This window comes from Emys orbicularis, chromosome 5, assembly GCF_028017835.1.
Source record: "Emys orbicularis isolate rEmyOrb1 chromosome 5, rEmyOrb1.hap1, whole genome shotgun sequence".
NCBI classification, from domain to species: Eukaryota; Metazoa; Chordata; order Testudines; family Emydidae; genus Emys; species Emys orbicularis.
This window is the reverse complement of record NC_088687.1, coordinates 106194335-106214734: the sequence shown is the minus strand read 5'-3', so window position 1 is coordinate 106214734 and position 20400 is coordinate 106194335.

The following is a 20400-nucleotide window of genomic DNA, read 5'->3' as shown; positions in this document are numbered from 1 at the left end:
GGATGAGTAGTTTTCTGTTCCCTGAGTGACCAGAGCAGGGGCTGCATTAGAGTAATCAGGAACCAGTTAAGGCAGGCTAATTAGGACACCTGGAGCCAATTAAGGCAGGCTAATCAGGGCACCTGGGTTTTAAAAAGGAGCTCACTTTAGTTTGTGGCGGGAGTGTGAGGAGCTGGGAGCAAGAGGTGCAAGGAGCTGAGAGTGAGAGGGTGTGCTGTTGGAGGACTGAGGAGCACAAGTGTTATCAGACACCAGGAGGAAGGTCTTGTGGTGAGAATAAGGAAGGTGTTTGGAGGAGGCCATGGGGAAGTAGCCCAGGGAGTTGTAGCTGTCATTCAGCTGTTACAGGAGGCACTATAGACAGCTGCAGTCCACAGGGCCCTGGGCTGGAACCCGGAGTAGAGGGCAGGCCCGGGTTCCCCGCAAACCTCCCAATTGACCTGGACTGTGGGTTCTCCCAGAGGGGAAGGTCTCTGGGCTGATCCCCAACCCACATGGTGAATCTCTGAGGCAAGAAAATCCGCCAATAAGCGCAGGACCCACCAAGATAGAGGAGGAACTTTGTCACACTATCTAGTTTGGCTTTGTTGGTAACTGCAGGAAGTTGGGGGCCAGCCTGCAGAACCATTGAAGACTTATATGTGTATTGCCTGAACAAAGACTGCTAATACCTAAAGAAGGATATACAACTTTTGATGAGCTAGTAACTATGTTAAAATAAAACCATTTCAGCCCCAAACCTAGTGAAATAGTAGAATGATTTAAGTTTAACCTTGGCTGAGGAAAGCATGGGAGACAGTAGGGGAATTTGTGGCAGAACTGAGGAAGCTCTTTCAAAATTGTAATTATGGTGTGACCCTGACACAAATTCTAGTAGGCAGCTTAGTTTGTGGAATTAATGATGACAAAATGCAAAGGAGATTACTGTCTAAACCACAGTTAACATTTGAAACAGCTCTGAAAATGGCCCAGGCTTTGGAATCTGCAAATACAAATATACACAACTTAAAAACACAAGCTACAGGAGCCTGGGGAGATGGAAATAGCACACAGAAAACACAAGGTATGGTGCAAAAAATTGCAAGGCAATCTGGGAAACAGATCCAATCAGCTAGCAGAGAGTGTTATTGTTGTGGAAGCAAACACATCCCATTGGGCTGCAGATTTAAAACTGAGAAATGTCTCATTTCTTGACAGATGAGATGACATTTGAAGAGTGTGTTAAAACAAAACAAGGAAAGCAGACACAAAACTCTGATTAAAAAGCAACCTAGTGGTTACTTTCAGAATGGTTACATTACAATCAGAATCATGGGCGGGTAAAGATCCAGTACTTGCAAAAGTTAGGGAATTTGTGCTAAGAAGATGACCCCAGACCAAAAGATGATCAGGAGCTCACTCTTTGTTGAACTTTGTGTACAAGATGGGTGTGTATTCTGGGGAACATGGGTCATCATTCCGAAGTAAGGATGTGAAGTCATAATGGATGAACTCCATCAAACACATCCAGGTACTATTAAAAAGAAGCGGTTAGCTTATGGTTATATGTGGTGGCCAATGATGGATATTGATATTGAGAGTAAGGTACAATCCTGTTCTATTTGTCAAGAGAGTTGAAAAGTTGCTACTGTGGCTCTAATCCATCCTTGGGAGTATCCACATAAGCCTTGGAGCAGAATACATATTGATTATGCTGGATCATTTCTGTGGGGAAAAAAATGTTTTTAGTACTAGTGGATTCACATTCAAAATGGTAGACATATATTTCATGACTATATACACTAGTGAAGCTACCATAGAAAACTAAGGATTAGTTTTAGTATTCGTGGTTTACCTGAAATGTTTGCATCATCTCTTTTACTATTATGGAATTCCAAAGATTTATGAAGCAAAACATTATTCAACATGTTATATCATCACCTTTCCATCCATCATCAAACAGGTTAGCCGAGAAAGCAGTTCTGTCATTTAAAGAGGGTATTAAAAGAATGCTTGGAGGTACTATAGATACAAAAGTGTCTCATTACCTGTTTAATTGTCAGATAACACTGCAATCAACCGCAGACCACAGTCCCAGCAGAGATATTCATGGGAAGGAAGCTAAAGATTAGACCATATGCATCCATACTTAATGGGAAAAATACAGCAAAACAATCGAAACAAAAGCAGCAAAATGACAAATATGCTAAAGAACATAATTTTACTGTTGGAGAATCACCGCCCTGCACTTTAAGCAGGTTAGGGGTGGAGTGTGGGGGTTCTCTGGCTGGCCGGGAGAAGAGGGCAATGCTTTCTGGCTTGGGGGAGGAGGGGAGACGTAAAACTGCTGGAAAAACAGTCAGTGTGGTGGATGACTCACCACCTAGGAATGAGGGTTTAAAAAGGTCAACCCGGTACTGGCCCCTCCCTTCATTCACTGGGAACAGGCTGGGCAGCGCCCACCATCCCTCCCTGTTTAGGTCAGAAATATGCCAGGTGTTTAGTTATATCTCCTGTGGGCATTACACTAGCTGCCCCATTAAGGTAGGGTGACCAGATGTCCCGATTTTTGGGTCTTTTTCTTATATAGGCTCCTATTACCCCCCACCCCCATCCTGATTTTTCACATTTGCTGTCTGGTCACCCTACATTAAGGGGGGCTGGGAAGGAATTTTTCCCTTACCACCATATTGGCTGGGTGCAGTGGGTTTTTTTTCGCCTTCCTCGCAGCAGGTTCAGGTGGGCTCTGTTCATGCATAGCATGACGGGCGGTAGGCCATATGTCACAATTCTATATTTAAGTGTATAGTGGATATTCAGTGGATGTTCAGTGCAGGTACTTCATAAATTAAGGCACAAAAGAACGGATAAATGGCTTGGAAAAGGAATTAAGGAGAGGTGCCTGGTAATTGAGCAAGCCGGGGGCAGCTGGGAACTACTCTGATTGGTACAGCAGGGAGCCAACCCCCCATCATTATAGTCCACCTTAACCCCTCCTACGATGGGGGGTGGTCGGGTCCTGGCAAGGGAATTGCTGGAGGGACCTGGATGAAAAGGGAGGGGGGGGAAGCTGGTGGAAGCCTCTCGGAATTGGTTCTATTAAACTTTTCGTGTGCCCAGATTTATTACAATTTGATTCTACTGGTTACTTGTCAGTAGAATTGACGTCCTCTTCTTGTATATGCACTTTGTCCTGTGTAATGGAGCAAGTCAAACAGAATTCACAAATGCAAAATTTTGGGTGGTTTTGACTTTGTGGATCATTCACAGACTTGTCCTGAGTTTTGCAAATATATTAAACATATAAATCTATGGGTTAGTCACAAAATATCTGAGCTTGATATCTGGTGTCCTTGATCAGAAAAAGGTGTTCAAAGCCACATCATTTTGGTACATGGTTTGATGGCTGAAACTTTTTTAACAGGAGAATAATTAATGGTGCATGTAACTCGTTGAATAACAAATACCGAATCATGCAATTCAGGTACGACTTTGTGATACTTTCAAGATTAATGAATTTGAACCTTTGAGTACGTAAATAATGAATAACACCCTTCCCAAATAGCACATCCTTGAGCCATTTATTTGTGAATATATTCACAAACCTTTCTTCTTTAGTCATCCAGCTCCAGTATATAATTATATGCTGTGCATAAGAATACCATAATAGCATACAAATGTGTCTGCAATATTTGGCAATTTTTTCTAGTGGCTATAGGAGTGATTGTGTGATATGGTAACTAACATGTTATTTATAGAGACATTATGGATAATGGCCCTTGTGTATATTATAAAGGTGCTTGTAAGGTAATATGGAATACTCTGCAAGTCCAATCTGACCAATTAAGGATATAGTTTTTGTAAAACCACCCTTTTACTTGTCATAGAAATGTAAAAAACGGCTTAGAGAACAAGTACACTACTTTTATTCTGAAAACTAGTCAATAGGAAACATAAAATGGAAAAGAAAATAGTTTCTAAGGAAATAATGAAGTGTACATTGGGAAGGTGAACGGCATTGTTCAGCCTCGTCTTGCTTCCAGTAGCACAAAATGTTCTATTCCAGAAGAGTCAGACATTCAGTGCCCCTTTCTGTTTTCCTACAGAGTTTAGGAAGTTTGGGGCACTGACTTTGTTATAGCTTTCAATCACCACAGTATTCTTTGGGCTTACACGAAAAGCTTGCATTAGTTTTCAGAACTATTAACACAGTAAACTATTTCAAGTTTATTCACAGTTTACCTTTTTTGGATGTAAATTGTTTAAGGCAGAGATTGTCTTGCTCGTGTGTGTGTGTGTGTGTGTGTGTGTGTGTGTGTGTGTGTGTTGTACAATGAAAGCATATAGTGGTTTCTATTGAAATATATCAGAGGGGTAGCCGTGTTAGTCTGGATCTGTAAAAGCAACAAAGAGTCCTGTGGCACCTTATAGACTAACAGATGTATTGGAGCATAAGCTTTCGTGGGTGAATACCCATTTCGTCAGATGTCTGACGAAGTGGGTATTCACTCACGAAAGCTTATGCTCCAAAACATCTGTTAGTCTATAAGGTGCCACAGGACTCTTTGTTGCTTTTTACTGAAATATAGTGAATCATTGAGCATCTGCAGGCAGCTTTTTACTGCATTTACCATTGCACACCTTTCATTACACAAGAGCTTTACAAAACCTCCATCTCAAACACTGAGGGTTGACCACAATTGGTTTTGCTATAAATAATTATTGTATGTAAATGTATTTCCTATACGCACATGTAAAGTCTACAGGTTAGATCCTTGGCTCTTTGTTAGCTGTTTTGTGCTTACTTGGGCAAGGCAAAGCAGCCATAATGTTGTCCTATTGGACAACTAGGAACTCCTTAACTGGTGTAGAGCTAGAGTAATGGCCAACATCATCTTACTCCTGACCCTTTTGGCAAAGGGGACATATTAGAGAGGTCTTGCATTCTGGTATTTCCCAAAGAGTGGAATTGTCCTTTAGACATACTGGGCCAAACTGCCCCACTAGGTGGTTCCCTGACTAGGGAGTAGAAAGGTGGCTCTGAGCCACATTTGCTCCTTTGAAAGACCTAAGGGTCTGGCCCAAAGTCCATTCCAAGTAATTAAAATCACACTTTCAACGTAATGAAACCTTTTTATATATAAAGACATTGTCATTAGAGGTTCAAGCATAGCCTTTCACTCTCTACCCCTACATTCTTTCAGGGGTCTTTTTGTTAATTAAGGGAGAAGGAATAATAGTAAAAATAAAGTGAGTACTGAAAGGAAACTTCAGAGGGGGAAAAAATGTGTCCTTAAGTGTTTAAGACTATGTTGAGAGTTGTAAAGCCACCATTTGTGCTAAAGGTGAATTCAAATCAATAAAGGCATCCTTTAGTACTTAAGAGTATTTAGTCCTTTCATCGCTCTAAAACTACTTTAATAAAGATATCATTAGATGCGTAAGGCACTTTTACATTTTTCATGGTAGGGTCAGAGTCAGGACTGGTAATTGGTGATTGCAGGAGAGGTGTAAGGGGAGGAACTGGAGGAGAGGAAAGGATCAAACATGGAGCAGGAGCACACTGGGAACAGGAGTGAAGACAGGGATGAGGCATGTGGCAGAATACAGAAGCAGAGCAGGAATCAGGAACAGGGTTGGGTGGAGAAGACAGGCACAAGCAGGGTCCAACACAGACACAACAGGAAATCACCTTGTTGCTCAGACAAACCTCCTTCTGTCTTAAATACCATGGTTGGATCAATCAGTGGAGCCAGGCAACCATCTAACAAGGTCCCCCATGGGTGGAGCCTTAGCTTAGGCCAGTGGTTGGCAACCTCTGGTACGCGGCTCGCCAGGGTAAGCACCCTGGTGGGCTGGGCCAGTTTGTTTACCTGCCGCGTCGGCAGGTTCAGCCAATCGCAGCTCCCACTGGCCGCTCCAGGCCAACGGGGGTGGCAGGAAACCGTGGCCAGCACATCCCTCGGCCCGCGCCACTTCCCACAGCCCCTGTTGGCCTAGGACGGCGAACCACGGCCAGTGGGAGCTGCGATCAGTGCTTACCCTGGCGAGCCACGTACCAGAGGTTGCCAACCGCTGGCTTAGGCTATAGTCTTACTAGCTCCTCGGCCCACCAGGTTTCAGCAGGCACTGTGTGGTGGCCAGGATGCAGCAGCTGTCTAGGGACTCCCACCCTGGGTTCAAGACTTGGGATATCACATTATGTACCCAAGTCTCATGTTCCCTGAGACTGTTCACTTGGATAGAGCCCTGAAAATATATGTAATATCTTTTATTGGACGAGCTGTTGGTGAAAGAGAAAATCTTTTGAGCTTACACAGAGCTCTTCTTCAGATCTGGGAAACTTACTCAGGGCTTGTCTACACTTAAGTTGGCATAGGTACTCCACCACCCTAAGAGGCGGTAGCTATATTGACAAGATAAATTTTTTCATCAACATAGCGCTTTCTACACTGCGGTTTAGATTTCTCACACCCCTGAGCAACGTAGTTATACCAACATAAGTTGGTAGTGTAGACCCAGCCTCAGAACATCACAGCTAAATACAAAGTGGAACAGATTGTTTAGCATTAGTAGTTCATACATATTTCAAGGGACCATTCAATGTGAAGTGGCCTGCTAACATCCCTCCAGTGTTAGAGAGGAAAGGAAGAGGGCAGAACATTTTAGGGGGTTGTTAGTGGGGTGCAGATTTTTGTGATAAGCCATAAATCCAGTGTCTCTATTCATACCATGATTTTTAGTGTCTAGCAAAGTTATGAATTTACAATCTTTTTAGCCTTGACTGCTATGTAACACCGAATCCCATGCTCACACAGCCAATTGGTAGCAGGATGATGAGGCAATCATTTCCAGCAGAAATATGTGAGAATGAGCATGAATATTAAGATTCATACAAATGAAATATCTTCTCTAAATATTCATGGAGTCAAAACCCACTCACATAAATATTAACTGACAAACAAATTAAAAGGGACATGAATATGGTCAAATCAAAATATGACTGGGAATTGACAAAAATGGTTTAATTTTCTATGCTGTTCACCTACCACTAAGTAAAATTAAGTTGGTTTCTGTGCGTTTTTTTCCATAGTTGAGTTTTTTGACACACCCTAAGAAATTTCTAACTTCTCTTGGAAAGGAAGCTTCTGAACTAGCTGCCATCAAGATTTATTGATGGCATGAAGAATGTGAAGCAAAATAGACTATCACATAACCACAAAACACAGAAATAACCTAGGTCCAGCTGTTTCAATGTCTTTGAATGTCAAAAAGCCATCCAGATGCATAGAAAATTGTTATAATGAGAGAAGTAGAAGACTAATTAGATCTATGTTTCCCTATAGACAGTGTTAGAAAGGACACCAACTGTGTTACCCAATAAATAAGTAAAAGACAGTTTGTATGCAAGACTATGATTCCTGTAATGTTATTTTTGAAGCTTTGGATCTGATTTACAGGAAATCCCAAAATCTAAGTAGGTGCAAAGATGTCAAAAAGACATCCCTTTCCATAAGTGTTTTTTTTAATCTTCTCATTTAAAAGAATTTAACAGAATTGCTAGGAAAATATACATTATATTCCCTTTATTTTATCACAGCAATAACACCACATGCATATTTACTTCAAAATAAGGTATACTGTATAATTAATGCTTTTATTATACTTTTTTACCCTATATCATTATTAAAATTATTTAAAAACATGTTCCCTTAATGCAAATCAAAGACTATCAGTGATAGCTACTCTTATTCTGGAAGTTGCATGGTTCTCAGCAATCGTTTTTTTCATCTATGGGCAATTACAGACTGCTGAAACTGATGGGCATGCTCACTGCCTTCCATTCAGGCCAAATGGGGGAACAATTAAATGCACCTTTGTTTAGTGATAGCTGAAACAATGGAAGCCACCACCAAAAGAATGCAAACAAAGGTGCTGAGGATTGGCAGAGGCTGCGTGCATCTGTTTGTCAGAAGCAGCCAGGAAGCAAGCAAAAAAAAACAACAGTAGGCACCAAAAGACATGTTAGGAGTGTGGCTCTATGAGAAAGCCAAGAGAAAGGACTTTTGGGACAGAGTGCTGGCTGGAAAGGCAGGCTTGGACTTGTGAGCAAGAGAACTGCTTTCTGTCATTTGATCCTACTGTGTTGAGAGAAACAGGACTTTGTGTATATTCATTGTAAATAAACAGGACTGAATCAAAGAAACACCTGATTCTATCATCAGTTTCTTCTCCTAATGGAAACAACATGTAAGGTGTGTATATTCCCTAACCACACAAGCCAAAAGGAGTAACAGTTAACTATACACTTGCTTAACTATCACTAACTTCCTTTTGTCTGTTCTTAATTTAAAATTAGTTCAAATGCACATTGGTAAAAGTTTCAAGTCAAATATGATGTCAAAATATAATTTACAGGCTCGCTCCAGGAATGAGGCGTGTGCAGGCGAACCCCTGCACCTGCATGGCTCTTTGTAACACCAGGACCTAAATGTGCTGCTTTTTTTGGCATGCATTGCATTTACTATATTGATTGTATTAAATGATCATGTGAACTCATTCACTTTTCACACTGCTTTCCGATGTGTTAAGAAAATTGACTGAACTGTATTATTACAGTCCTCATTTGAGCATTTGTCTATGTTGTCATCTTACACAAATTTGAATCAGCTCTGTTTCTACAGCTCCATTATTTACTATTAATATTTTATTTTGAGAGCCCATAAAGGTATTGGTGCCTCATAAAAATAAATCCTATTATCTAAACTGAACATTAAACAACAAATGTATGTCATAAACAGAGAGAAGACGGATGGGAGGGAGGAAGGATAAGGGGGATGATAATTTTACCATAGAGTTGTTCAATAAGGTCATGATCCTGCAAAGTATTAATCTCAGTTAGAGTATTCATATGAGTTAAATTCTGCATGTACTTTTAAGAGCCTTATAGTATCAGAATTTTAATCACATACTTACCTGGATGATACATGTCTGGATGTGGTTTTTGATCTGTTATCTAAGGTAAACAAATAAAAATAAAATATTTTTCTCCATGCCCCTGCTCACTAACACAAAAGGATGGTAAAAGTGGAGTTTTAGGGTAATTTTTGAAATTTAGTGAAGCCCAAAACAAAATTAGCATGGGATACATATTGTCACACAGGCAAGAGTTGAGGCAAATGGCTTCAGACATCACCCAGCCAGCAAAAGTGAAGATTGATCTTTCAAGACAAACAGGGCCTACTGTATTACATCAAAAGACTCATTGTCCCTGAACATTGGAAAGACATAAGCTATTGTGTCCAATTTTTATCCTTTTCATGGGGTATGTACCCTACACTGGCAGTGACAAGGTTAAGGGGAACTGGAGAGCCCAATTAGCTCATTCTGTGGCACATGGATGGGAGACAGGTACTTAAGGATTAGACCAGACTGGGTGAGTCTTATAAAAGAAGAACTGCAGGGCAAGAGGGAGAGGAAGCCAAGGAGAGAGGTAGTTGAGTTTCTCTCTCTGGAAAAGGCAACACAGAGGGGACTAGAAAGGAGCTTGTACTGTGGACTGTCCTTGAAGGGATAGATCTGCTTTAGGGGAGAAGGAGAACCACACAGCAGGCTTGGGATAATAGAAGAAGCCCTCAGGGTCAGTGACTTGGGAGGAGTTGGACCTCCAGTGAGAAAGCCCTGAAACCTGATAATCTATGACAGAGTGAAGAAGAACTCTGGAGAGGCTGGAAGAAAGGTGGAGAGTCTGTGGAAGATTGACCTGAAGAAGGGTGGAACTGTTTAGCTCTCTTGAGTTTTGAACTGTAACATTGTTACTCTGGAAGGATTGAGACTTTCACTGTGACCTGGCCAGAGGGCCAAGTCACCACACAGACCACTGAAGTTTTGAGGAGAGTGAGGCAGAGGGGCTGCAATGCCAGGTCTTGTAATGAAGAGGCGCTCTGGGATGGTGAGTTTGTCACAATCGTCCTACAAGACAAATGTTAAAAGGCAATGTCTACAAATTAAATATGGTCCAGCAATAGATGGATCTCATATACCATTATGCTATGAATCCACAAATAATTATTTTCTGTTTCACAGGATTTTGTTCACTATTGTATATTAATGAAGTTACATATACAATTGTTCTCAGTGAATTAACACTAGCCTATTAATGTAGCTTTTTGTGCTTCTGTAATTTTAGCCTGGTGTCCAGAAGCCTCTCTCTTTTAGAAGTCCTACAGAATGATAAACACTGTTGAAAGAATATCTAAAGGTTTAGAGATTCAGTTTGGATAAAAGTATCAGAGGGGTAGCCGTGTTAGTCTGAATCTGTAAAAAGCAACAGAGGGTCCTGTGGCACCTTTAAGACTAACAGAAGTATTGGGAGCATAAGCTTTCGTGGGTAAGAACCTCACTTCTTCAGATGCAAGATGACTTGCATCTGAAGAAGTGAGGTTCTTACCCACGAAAGCTTATGCTCCCAATACTTCTGTTAGTCTTAAAGGTGCCACAGGACCCTCTGTTGCAGTTTGGATAAAAAAATTGTGAACATTTTGGTCTAGAGCTCAAGTTCAAAGTCTCTTGAGTTCTGCCTTGCTTGTGAGATTTCTAGTATTTCAAGGCTTTAGCTGGGCTCGATATTTTTCAAAGGTATTTGTGTTATATCACAAATAAAAATCATGAAACTGAGGTTATAAAAATTATTTACATAAAACAAATGAATCCATCAGCATTTTGCTTCCTGCATTTTTTTTTTCTTTGCCCCTCAATCATAGTGTTTGTCCCACATTTGGGCCTTGTCAGGTAAGATGATAATAGCAAATTGAAAAATATGACAGAATAAAGATTTCAGATTCCTGGAGTGAAATCTTAATCCCAATGGGGTCTATAACAAAACTCCCATTGACTTCAATGGGGCCAGGATTTCTCCTATAAAACTGAGTTTATCAGACAATACAAAAGAATTTGCTTTTTAGGTTTAAGACTCTTTTGTAGAGGATCTTTTCCTATACGTCTTCTGTAAGAGATTAATAATTTTCCATAAGAGACAGAAAGAGATTGGTGAAAAGTAAGAAATGAGAGATCTGTAAACAAAGCTTTTTTTTTTTTTTTTTTTTTAAGCAGAGATGAAATAAATTGAATTTCTAGCACCTTGTCAATAGGAAGCTGGCATGAATAATCAGTTGAATGTATGATTTTGCAAACCTGTGCTGACTAAATAATACAACTTAAAACTTAGGTCTCCTGCAATCAAATATTATAAAAAAATAAATGTTGTCCTGCAAATCATTAGAGTGACCAAGTACTATCCCTGGTAACTGACATGCCTTGACTGACAAAATTAGAAATGTAAAAAAATTTAGGAGCCTTGAAAAGTTTATTTAAAGTTTATATGCATTTTACTGTTGAACTAACATCTTAAATGGCTATAATTAAAGAAATAATCAGATTATCTAAAAATGATTTTGTACATACAGTAGGTATGAGAGAGGGCTAATGAAGATGTTGAGTGTGAAACAATATCTCAGATCAGTGATGCTGTTCGCAAAGGGATGCTAAATCTAAAAGGACCAGATCTTGCAGAGTCCTGAGTTCTGTCAACTTCCACTGAAGTCTATGGGAGTTAAGGGTGCTCACCATGTCACATGCTCATGCTCATAGAAAGGTTATTACATAAATCTGGGCAAACAATAGATTCCCTCCTTCCCCACCTGGCAATTCTGATTTTTTTTAAAATGTTTGGGGTCGAACCAAATATCAAATGTTTTGAAACTTCTGTGATTTGAAAAGTCAAAAATAAAATTGTTTAAATTTGAATTAAATGTTCCATTTTGACAAAATCAAAAAGTTTAATTTTTATCTGTCACTTATCAATATCTTTGTTTGAAAAATGTCATTTTGGAAATGTTGAAACAGAATCTTTAATTTTTTTTTCTACTATTTGTTTAGGTTTTCTGAACTAAACAATTTGGTGAAATTGACCTGAATTTGTAAAAAGTTTCTGTGTTGTTAAATCTGCATTTTTCATACAAAAAAGTACAAAAAATGCAGCTATTAGTACTGTTTCCATTTTTCAGTCCTCCCTCTCCCTAAAACATTATTATGCACTAATTATAATTGCCTGGTTATTGTATGGTGACACTACTGGATAAAGTAGAGTGTGCTTGTGTGCATTAACTGTACATTTCCACTTAACAGGTCTGGATTCTTTCAAGATTAGTGTTAAATCTGATTTTCCTGGGTTTATGTATGTTTTGGAGATAGGTATTTTTCAGTTATCATATATTTAACCCTATATTCTGATATGTGCTCTCAAACTTAACTGCATTTTGGCATATTTTTATCTGAGAATATATATACATCTCTACCTCAATATAATGCTGTCCTCGGGAGCCAAAAAATCTTACCGTGTTATAGGTGAAACCACATTATATCGAACTTGCTTTGAGCCACCTGAGTGCACAGCCGCGACCCCCCGGAGCACTGCTTTACCGCGTTATATCCAAATTTGTGTTATATCGGGTCACGTTATATCAGGGTAGAGGTGTATATATATATAAAGAGAGAGAGCATGCACACACACTTATATGGTATGAAAAAGAGTGCTATAGGGATCTCATGAACAAATACAGAAAAAAACATGGAATTTAAAACTGTTGCCAGAGGGTCACAGTAAATACAGTCAAAGACCATACTAACATCCTTTATCCTTAAATATCTTATCATGGTTGATTTACAGATAGATTGCTATGATTAGAATTGAATGAGAAACTGGTTTCCTGTCCTGTGAACATGTTCAATATTTCAGAAAAACTTCTTGTTCTAATACAGAGCCATCTCAGAATAGCTAATAGGTTGGTGGTTAAAACACTCACATGGTTTGAAGGAGATCTAAATGCAAGTCTCTACTCCACTGAATTATATATTTATACAAAGTAGAATAGTTCCAACTTGGGGGGGGGGGGGGGGTGAGAAAGAGACACACACACACAGACACACAGACTTGACATTGTAGCCCATAGGCCTACCTTTAACATTTATTAAAGTCCCATACTCTGGTGAGATATAATGTTGAGTTGGAGCAGGGACTTGAATCTGTGTCTTTCTCTTCCCTGATGAGTGCCCTAACTGCCAGTTTATTTGTTATTCTAAGGTGGTTCTCTCCCTCTCTCTCTGTCTCATTTGAAATTATATCCCGGACTTGAAAATAATTAATCAAAATTGAGGCTTTCCCACAAAACAAATTCCATTTCAAAGAATCAGCATTTTTTGACAAACTGTTTCATCACATTTTCAACCAGTTCTAGCTATGATAAGGCCCAATCCAAAGACCAGTGAAATTGATGGGAGCCTTTCTTTTGACTTCAGTGGCTTTGAATCAGGCCCACATGTGGCTGCATAATTTAAGCAGACAATTTAAGACAGTTCTTAAATCAACAATAGTTTTAAAAATAGCAAAGAAAAAAAAAAAGAATGAAGGGAACATTATAATCAGTTAGAAGAAACTGAATGTCTGGCAGCCAGTCCTAAGAGCTTTATTGGTCATTGACTTGAGCATTAGGGAGTTATTCCATAAAAGATAAAAGGAGTACATTAAATTACATTTATTCTTTGGATATTGCAATTCCTAAGTCATCTGCAAATATCATAAATAATTACTTATCTGTAGACCATCACAGCAGTACGCAAAGGAGGGCTACATTATATCCCTGAGCCATACACATAATTCCCATTTGTACTGTTAGTACCTGTTAGTAAATATTAACCCTTTTAATCCTTTACTTTCTGTATATTTGATTCATTAATATATATTGACTATTCTTTAGGATCTATAGGATATTTACAGAGTGTTGTGCTTTAAGGCCCAGAACATTTGTCCTTGACCAATAAGTAACCCTATTCAGGAATTCTATATGTTAGACCGTATATAATAATCATGGGTGCCTCTATGTCCATAGAACTCCATATAGTCTGGGAAACCATTCCCTTAATATAGATAGTGATTACATAAGCATGCATACACCTGGGAACCTGGTAAGAGATGATTATTGCAGCAGATTTTTTTTTTATTGGGGAATCAACAGGAAAGAAAAGTTATGGGGGAAGAAGGACTCACTGAAATATATTATCTTGAGGAATTATTAGTCCTCTCAGCTGTAAATAATCATGCCTTCACACACAAATCAGGTAAACAGATAATGTATAGAAATGACATCAAACATGTTTTGGCAAAAGAGGTTTTATTTGTTTGAAAATCATATATAATGACACTGGTATGGGGTAAAGTATCAGGGGGTAGCCGTGTTAGTCCCGTATCTACAAAAACAACAAGGAGTCTGGTGGCACCTTAAAGACTAACAGATTTATTTGGGCATAAGCTTTCGTGGGTAAAAACCTCACTTCTTCAGGTGCATGGTATGGGAGCTTAGTTGTGGAATGAATCTGCCATGTCCTTTTGATACAGTGAAGGAGAGACACAGAGCCAGTTCTTAATCATCATCACATCAAAGAGTAATAATATATCTACTAATCTCTAATTGATCTTTTATTAAATAATTTCAATTGAGCCTGTTATTTGACAATCTTAAGTCATCATTAACTTAGACATGCAACACTACCAATAAATTATTAGAACAGTTATAAAAGAGAAATAATCACACTTGACAACTTTCACATGGCATGTACTATGGAATATGAAATACCGCAATAACAGAGCAACAGATACAGTATATCTCGACATGGTCAAGCAATAAACAGCTTTCAAGAAAATTTCTGAAAGGCAAGCACTGGAATGGAATAACTTTAAAAAAAATTGATGGTTCCTTCGAGGAAGTTGTAAATTATTCATTAAATTGGCATAATGGCACTACATTTTGACTACCATAGCTCTGTAAAAGTTAAGATTGCTGAACCAGAAGTGCCCTGTTATTATTTTAAAGGATGCTGCTACCGTAGCCCAGTTGTTTCAACAAAATTACCTCCAGTTTTATTGGTGCCAATTCTGAATTTGAGAATGATTTGTCCTTCTGAGGCACAGCTGTCAATATTTCTTGATGTCCACTTTGGCTTATCTTTTAAACCTTCAACATTATTACTTCAGATGCAATGCCATCTTGCCTAATTCAGCAGTTCTACTCATGGAAGAAGATGATAAATTATATTTGCAAAGCTTTGCTCGTTTAAAAATCAAATTGGAAATTAAATTCATTCAAATGTTAACATTTTTAGTTTCCTAAACACAATTGTTAGAATTCAAAGTTAAGTAGACTTGGAATTGGTGGTAATTGACTTGGTAACAATCAAAGCTAAATTAAACAATTTATTTTAAATTAATTTATTTTAGCTTCATTTGCTGGAGTTTATTCATAATTTTAACTTGGGATAACCTGGAGGCTAAAGGTATTGTGAGGGAGCGTAATAACTTTTCACTTTAAAAACATGGCTTTAAATCCTGCTTACATTATAAGAGAAAATGAATTGGTTTCAACCAATGGTCCATAAATGATATTTGTCCATATGCCAGAAAAGAAATCTCAGTACTCATCCTATAACAACACCTTCAGAAGGTGAGCCTGGCAACTTAAATTCATAGCTCTGCTATGCACTAAAAAACATGGACCCAACATACACACTGGTTTTATGGCTCATTACAACAATTTGTAACATACCCCACTGACTACTAACCTTTAATTGCCCACTTTATTTTAAGTGGTTTACTATAGCATTGTAATCCATTTATGCTTAACAATCTTTCCCCATTTATATTTAGCTCAGAGACTATGGCTTCCTTCCCTGAAGAACAGCTATGGGAAGATTGAAAGCTTGTACCTTCCACTAATGGAAGTTGGTCCAATAAAAGATATTACCTTACTGACTCCATGGGTGCTCTGGGGCTGGAACATCCATGGGAAAAAAAACTCAGCACCTACCAGCCACAGCTGTTTGGTGGGCCCACTAATCAGCTGTTCAGTGGCTGGTGGGAAGGGCTGGGGAAAGGGGTGGAGCGGAGCGAGGGCAGGGCCTCAGGGGAAGGGTCGAAGTTAGGGTCGGGCCTTGGGATGGAGCACCCACTGGGAAAAATAAAAGTCAGCACCTGTGACCCTACCTTGCCTCTCTTATGCCCTGGGACCAACATGTCTACAATAATACTTCCAATCAAATAAAATAAAATTCAATGCATTTGTGCTTGTAAGGGAAGAGGGAAGGAAGGAGAGGGAAGATAAGTGGATTTAGCTCCCTCCTTTTTATGACTGGTATCTCCATTTCTGCATACCCAGGACACTCCTCCATCTCTGTTTATGATCTGACTGCCAGTGACTGCCTCCTCAGGCTGTGTCAAAACCCTCCCCTTTCTGCTTATTTATCAACTTCCGTAGCCTATGTTAATTTTACTTTCCCCATCTCCACATTGACCCTCCAATACAGTAAGCAGTGATCCAGATGATGCAGTTGAACACAATTTTGCAAGTTAGCAAGGGTGTAGACAATGCCTTTTATTTTGTGAAGGCTAGAATTAAACTATAACAAAGCAATAGCTGTTGAATATCACTTTAATGAGTAGTTTTCTACCATGATTAAATCTGTCCACTTTTAATAAAACTTCTGTTCCTTCCGTGTTTCTTTTTTTAATGCAAACCATATTTGGGGGGGGGGGAGCCCCTCCTAGCCTTAAGCTGTCTAACCTCATGGTTAGGGAAGGCATTTGAGAATTCAGAGCCTGGTAGAAATCAAAAATAATTCCACTGAAGACAACTGATTTACACCAGGGCAAAATATAAGTAAGAAGAAAACAGGCCATCGGTCTCTCCCAAAGCTTTCTGTTAGAGTCAGCTGGGACTCTGATTGGTGGGTTGTGTGTGCGAATGTGGTATATTAAATAACCTCTGTGAGAGAAGGGCCTATGTGTTCTCATAGGCCTCAGATCTCCACTGTTGAGAGAATAAATTTTGGTCTAGAGCAGGAGTTCCCAAACTTCATTGTACGGGGTGACCCCCTTCTGACAACAAAAATTGCTACGCGACCCCAGGAGGTGGGATCAAAGCCCAAGCCCCACCACCCCGGGTGTGGAGGCCAAAGCCCAAGCAGTTCAGCCCCAGGCAGGGGGCCTGTAACCTGAGCCCCACTGCCCAGGCTGAAGCCCTCTGGCTTCAGCTTCAGCCCTGGGCGATGGGGCTCGGGCTTTGGTTTTGGCCCTATGACAGACTGGCGACCCCATTAAAACACGGTCATGACCCATGTTGGGGTCCCAACCCACAGTATGAGAACTGCTGCTCTAGAGAATCTCAGGACTATAATAATGATGGTGCTTTGAATCAAGGTGGGAAGTCTTTGGCTCTGAGAAATAACCATTGTCCACTTGACTTCAGGCTCCGATGAGGTATTGCTAAATAACAAACATGAATATATGCTATAAACTAAGATTCAAGCTCTAGTATTTGAGAATTCACACATTCCTTAGTTTATTATCAAGGTTAATATACTTGAAGAGTATAGCACACAGTTACCTTGTTCTGCCTCTGACAACTGAACTAATTATATATTTGTTGTAGTGGACAGCACAATCCTGAACACTTTCACGAATGATGGTACGTTCAGTCTACTTATGTTTCTTATATATTTAAAATTAAGATATACAGTCAACGTGCAGTGTATGCTTCTTCAAACTCTGTTCACAATGCTTGCTTTGCGTGCACTGTAAAGAAGTAAGGAAACAACAGTTGAACAGTTATATCTTTGAAACATTAAGTTTGAAGGATTGTTTACATAATCCAATGCCTTAGATAAAACTTTGTGTGGTTAGAGTTACAAAAGCAAAAACACAGTTTGAAAGTCTGAAATTGTTGCCCAAATTTGAATATTCCCTCCCAACCCCACTCTGTAAACAGGGTAGAAATTAATTGTCTAGGACCATGAATGTTTGTTTGGTTTCCCTCCCAGCTCCCATCAAATTCAACTAGAGCCCACTGGCAAATGAAAAATATGGTTTGTGATTGTTTTGGCCTAGATTTAATTTTGATGGGAACTGAAAACTCATGGTTGCTTAACCAGCTGCATCTGACTATCAGAAAATAGTGTGTGTGTGTGTGTGTGTGTGTGTCTGTGTGTAATATGGTTGTTCCCAGCATGGCCTATTTGACTCCTGTTTGTGTATTTTATTCATAGTATACCTTGTGTCTGCAAGGTATAATATGCACCACTTAAGACACACTTGCTGCCTCCCTAATAGATATTCTCAGCAGCATGCACTTTTACATATCATAGAATCACAGGGTTAGAAGGGACCTCAAGAGTCATCTAGTTTAACCCCTGCCAAGAAGAAGGATTTGCTGTGGCTGAACCATCCAAGGCAGATGGCTATCCAGCCTACTTTTGAAAACTTCCAGTGAAGAAGCTTCCACAACCTCCAGAGGCAGTCTGTTCCATTGCCCTACTGTTCTTACATTTTGAAAGCTTTTCCTGAGTTTTAATCTACATCTGTTATGCTGCAGTTTGAACCCATTGCCTCTTGTCCTGCCCTGTGTGGCAAAAGAGAATGAATATCTTTTCTCCATCTTTTTTATGGCAGCCTTTCAAGTATCTGAAGACTGCTATTATATTTCCCCTTAATCTCCTCTTTTCAAAACTAAACATACCCAGTTCCTTCAGCCTTTGCTCATATGGCATGCATTCCATCCCTCTGATCATCTTTGTCGCTTTGGATTCTTTAAAGTTTCTCTACCTCCTTTCTATACATTGGTGACCAAAATTGAAGACAATACTCTAGCTGAGGCTTAACCAGCACCAAGTAGAGTGATATTATCACCTCCTGTAACTTGCATGCTATGCCTCTGTTAATGCAACCTAAAATTGCATTTGCTTTTATTGCAACTGCATCACATTGCTGACTCATATTGAGGTTGTGATCCACCACAACTCCCAGCTCCTTCTCAGCAGTGCTTTTGCTAAGCTAGTTCTCCCCTTCTGTATTTGTGCATTTGGTTTTTCTTCCCTAAGTGTAGTACCTCACTGTAGTGGGGCAGCAGCCCCACTCCAGTAGGCAGGGGTTAAAAACAGCCCTGGAGAGGGCTGCAGCTGGGAAGAGGAGTGAAAGGAGCTGAGGGAGTAGCTGACCAGAGGGCTGTGGGCCAGGAGCTGAGAGTAGTCTCACTCTAGCCCTGGAGTGGGAAGGGCTAGCTGCCTGGGAGCAGGGTACCTGAAGCAGAGCAGAGCAGTGCTGGTGAAGGGCAAAGGAAGTTGGGGAGCTTCAGCCTGGTAAACCCCCAGGCTGCAGACCTTGTTGAAGGTCTACCATAAGGTACTGGGGAAGCCTGGGGATAAGCAAAGGCAGCAGATCCTATCCCCTTGCCAATGATGAGTGGCCATTACAGACTGCAGTCTATCCAGTGAATGGGGGCTAGATGATGACTGGCAGTAGCCACTGAGGCAAGGTGGGTTTAGAGGGTTGGGGGTTCCCCTGGGAGATTCAGAGTGAGGGGATACTGTGGGCAGTTTATCCTGAGGATAAAGGGGCACTGGGGTCTGGGAGGGACATGGGGCCTGAGGCAGGTGAGACACCAGCCAGCAGAGGGTGCTCTGGAGCTGGAGTTGAGCTAATTCCCAAGACGAACAGCAGGAGGTGCTGCGCTGGTGAATCTTCGCTTTGCTACACTTACATTAGTCTTTGTTGAATTTCATTTTGTTATCTATAGCCCAGTTCTCCAATTTACCAATGATCCCTCTGAATTTTAGCTCTATCTTCCAAAGTATTGTCAACCCCCAGTAGTTTTGTGCCATTTGCAAACTTTATCAGTATGCTCTCTATTCCTACTTCCAGGTCATTAATAAAGATGTTAATCAACACTGGAACCAGAACAGATCCATGTGGAACCCCCCTTGAGACCTCCCTCCAATCTGACATCATTCCATTAATAGTTAGTCTTTGTTTGTGGTTGTTTAACCAATAATTTATCCAGTTAATGATGATTCAACCATCAGAGGAGTGAAGTTCTGGAACAGCCTCCCAAGGGAAGCAGTGGGGCAAAAAACCTAAGTGGCTTCAAGACTGAACTTGATTTGTTTATGGATGGGTTGGTATGATTAGACTGCCTAGGATGGCATGTGGCCCATCAGTGACTCCCAGGAGCAAAAATCCCCAGCTGGAGATGGGACACTAGATGGGCAGGGCTCTGAGTTACTATAGAAAATTCTTTCCCAGGTATCTGCTTGATGGGTCTTACCCACATGCTCAGGGTCTAACTGATCACCATATGGGGGTCAGGAAGAAATTTTCTCCTGGGTCAGATGTGCAGAGACCCTGGAGTTGTGGATTTTTTTTTTGTTTGGTTGGGGGTTTTTTGCCTTCCCCTGCAGCATGGGGCACGGGTTACTTGAAGGTTTAAATGAGTGTAAATGGTGAATTCTTTGTAACTTGAAGTCTTTAAACCTTGATTTGAG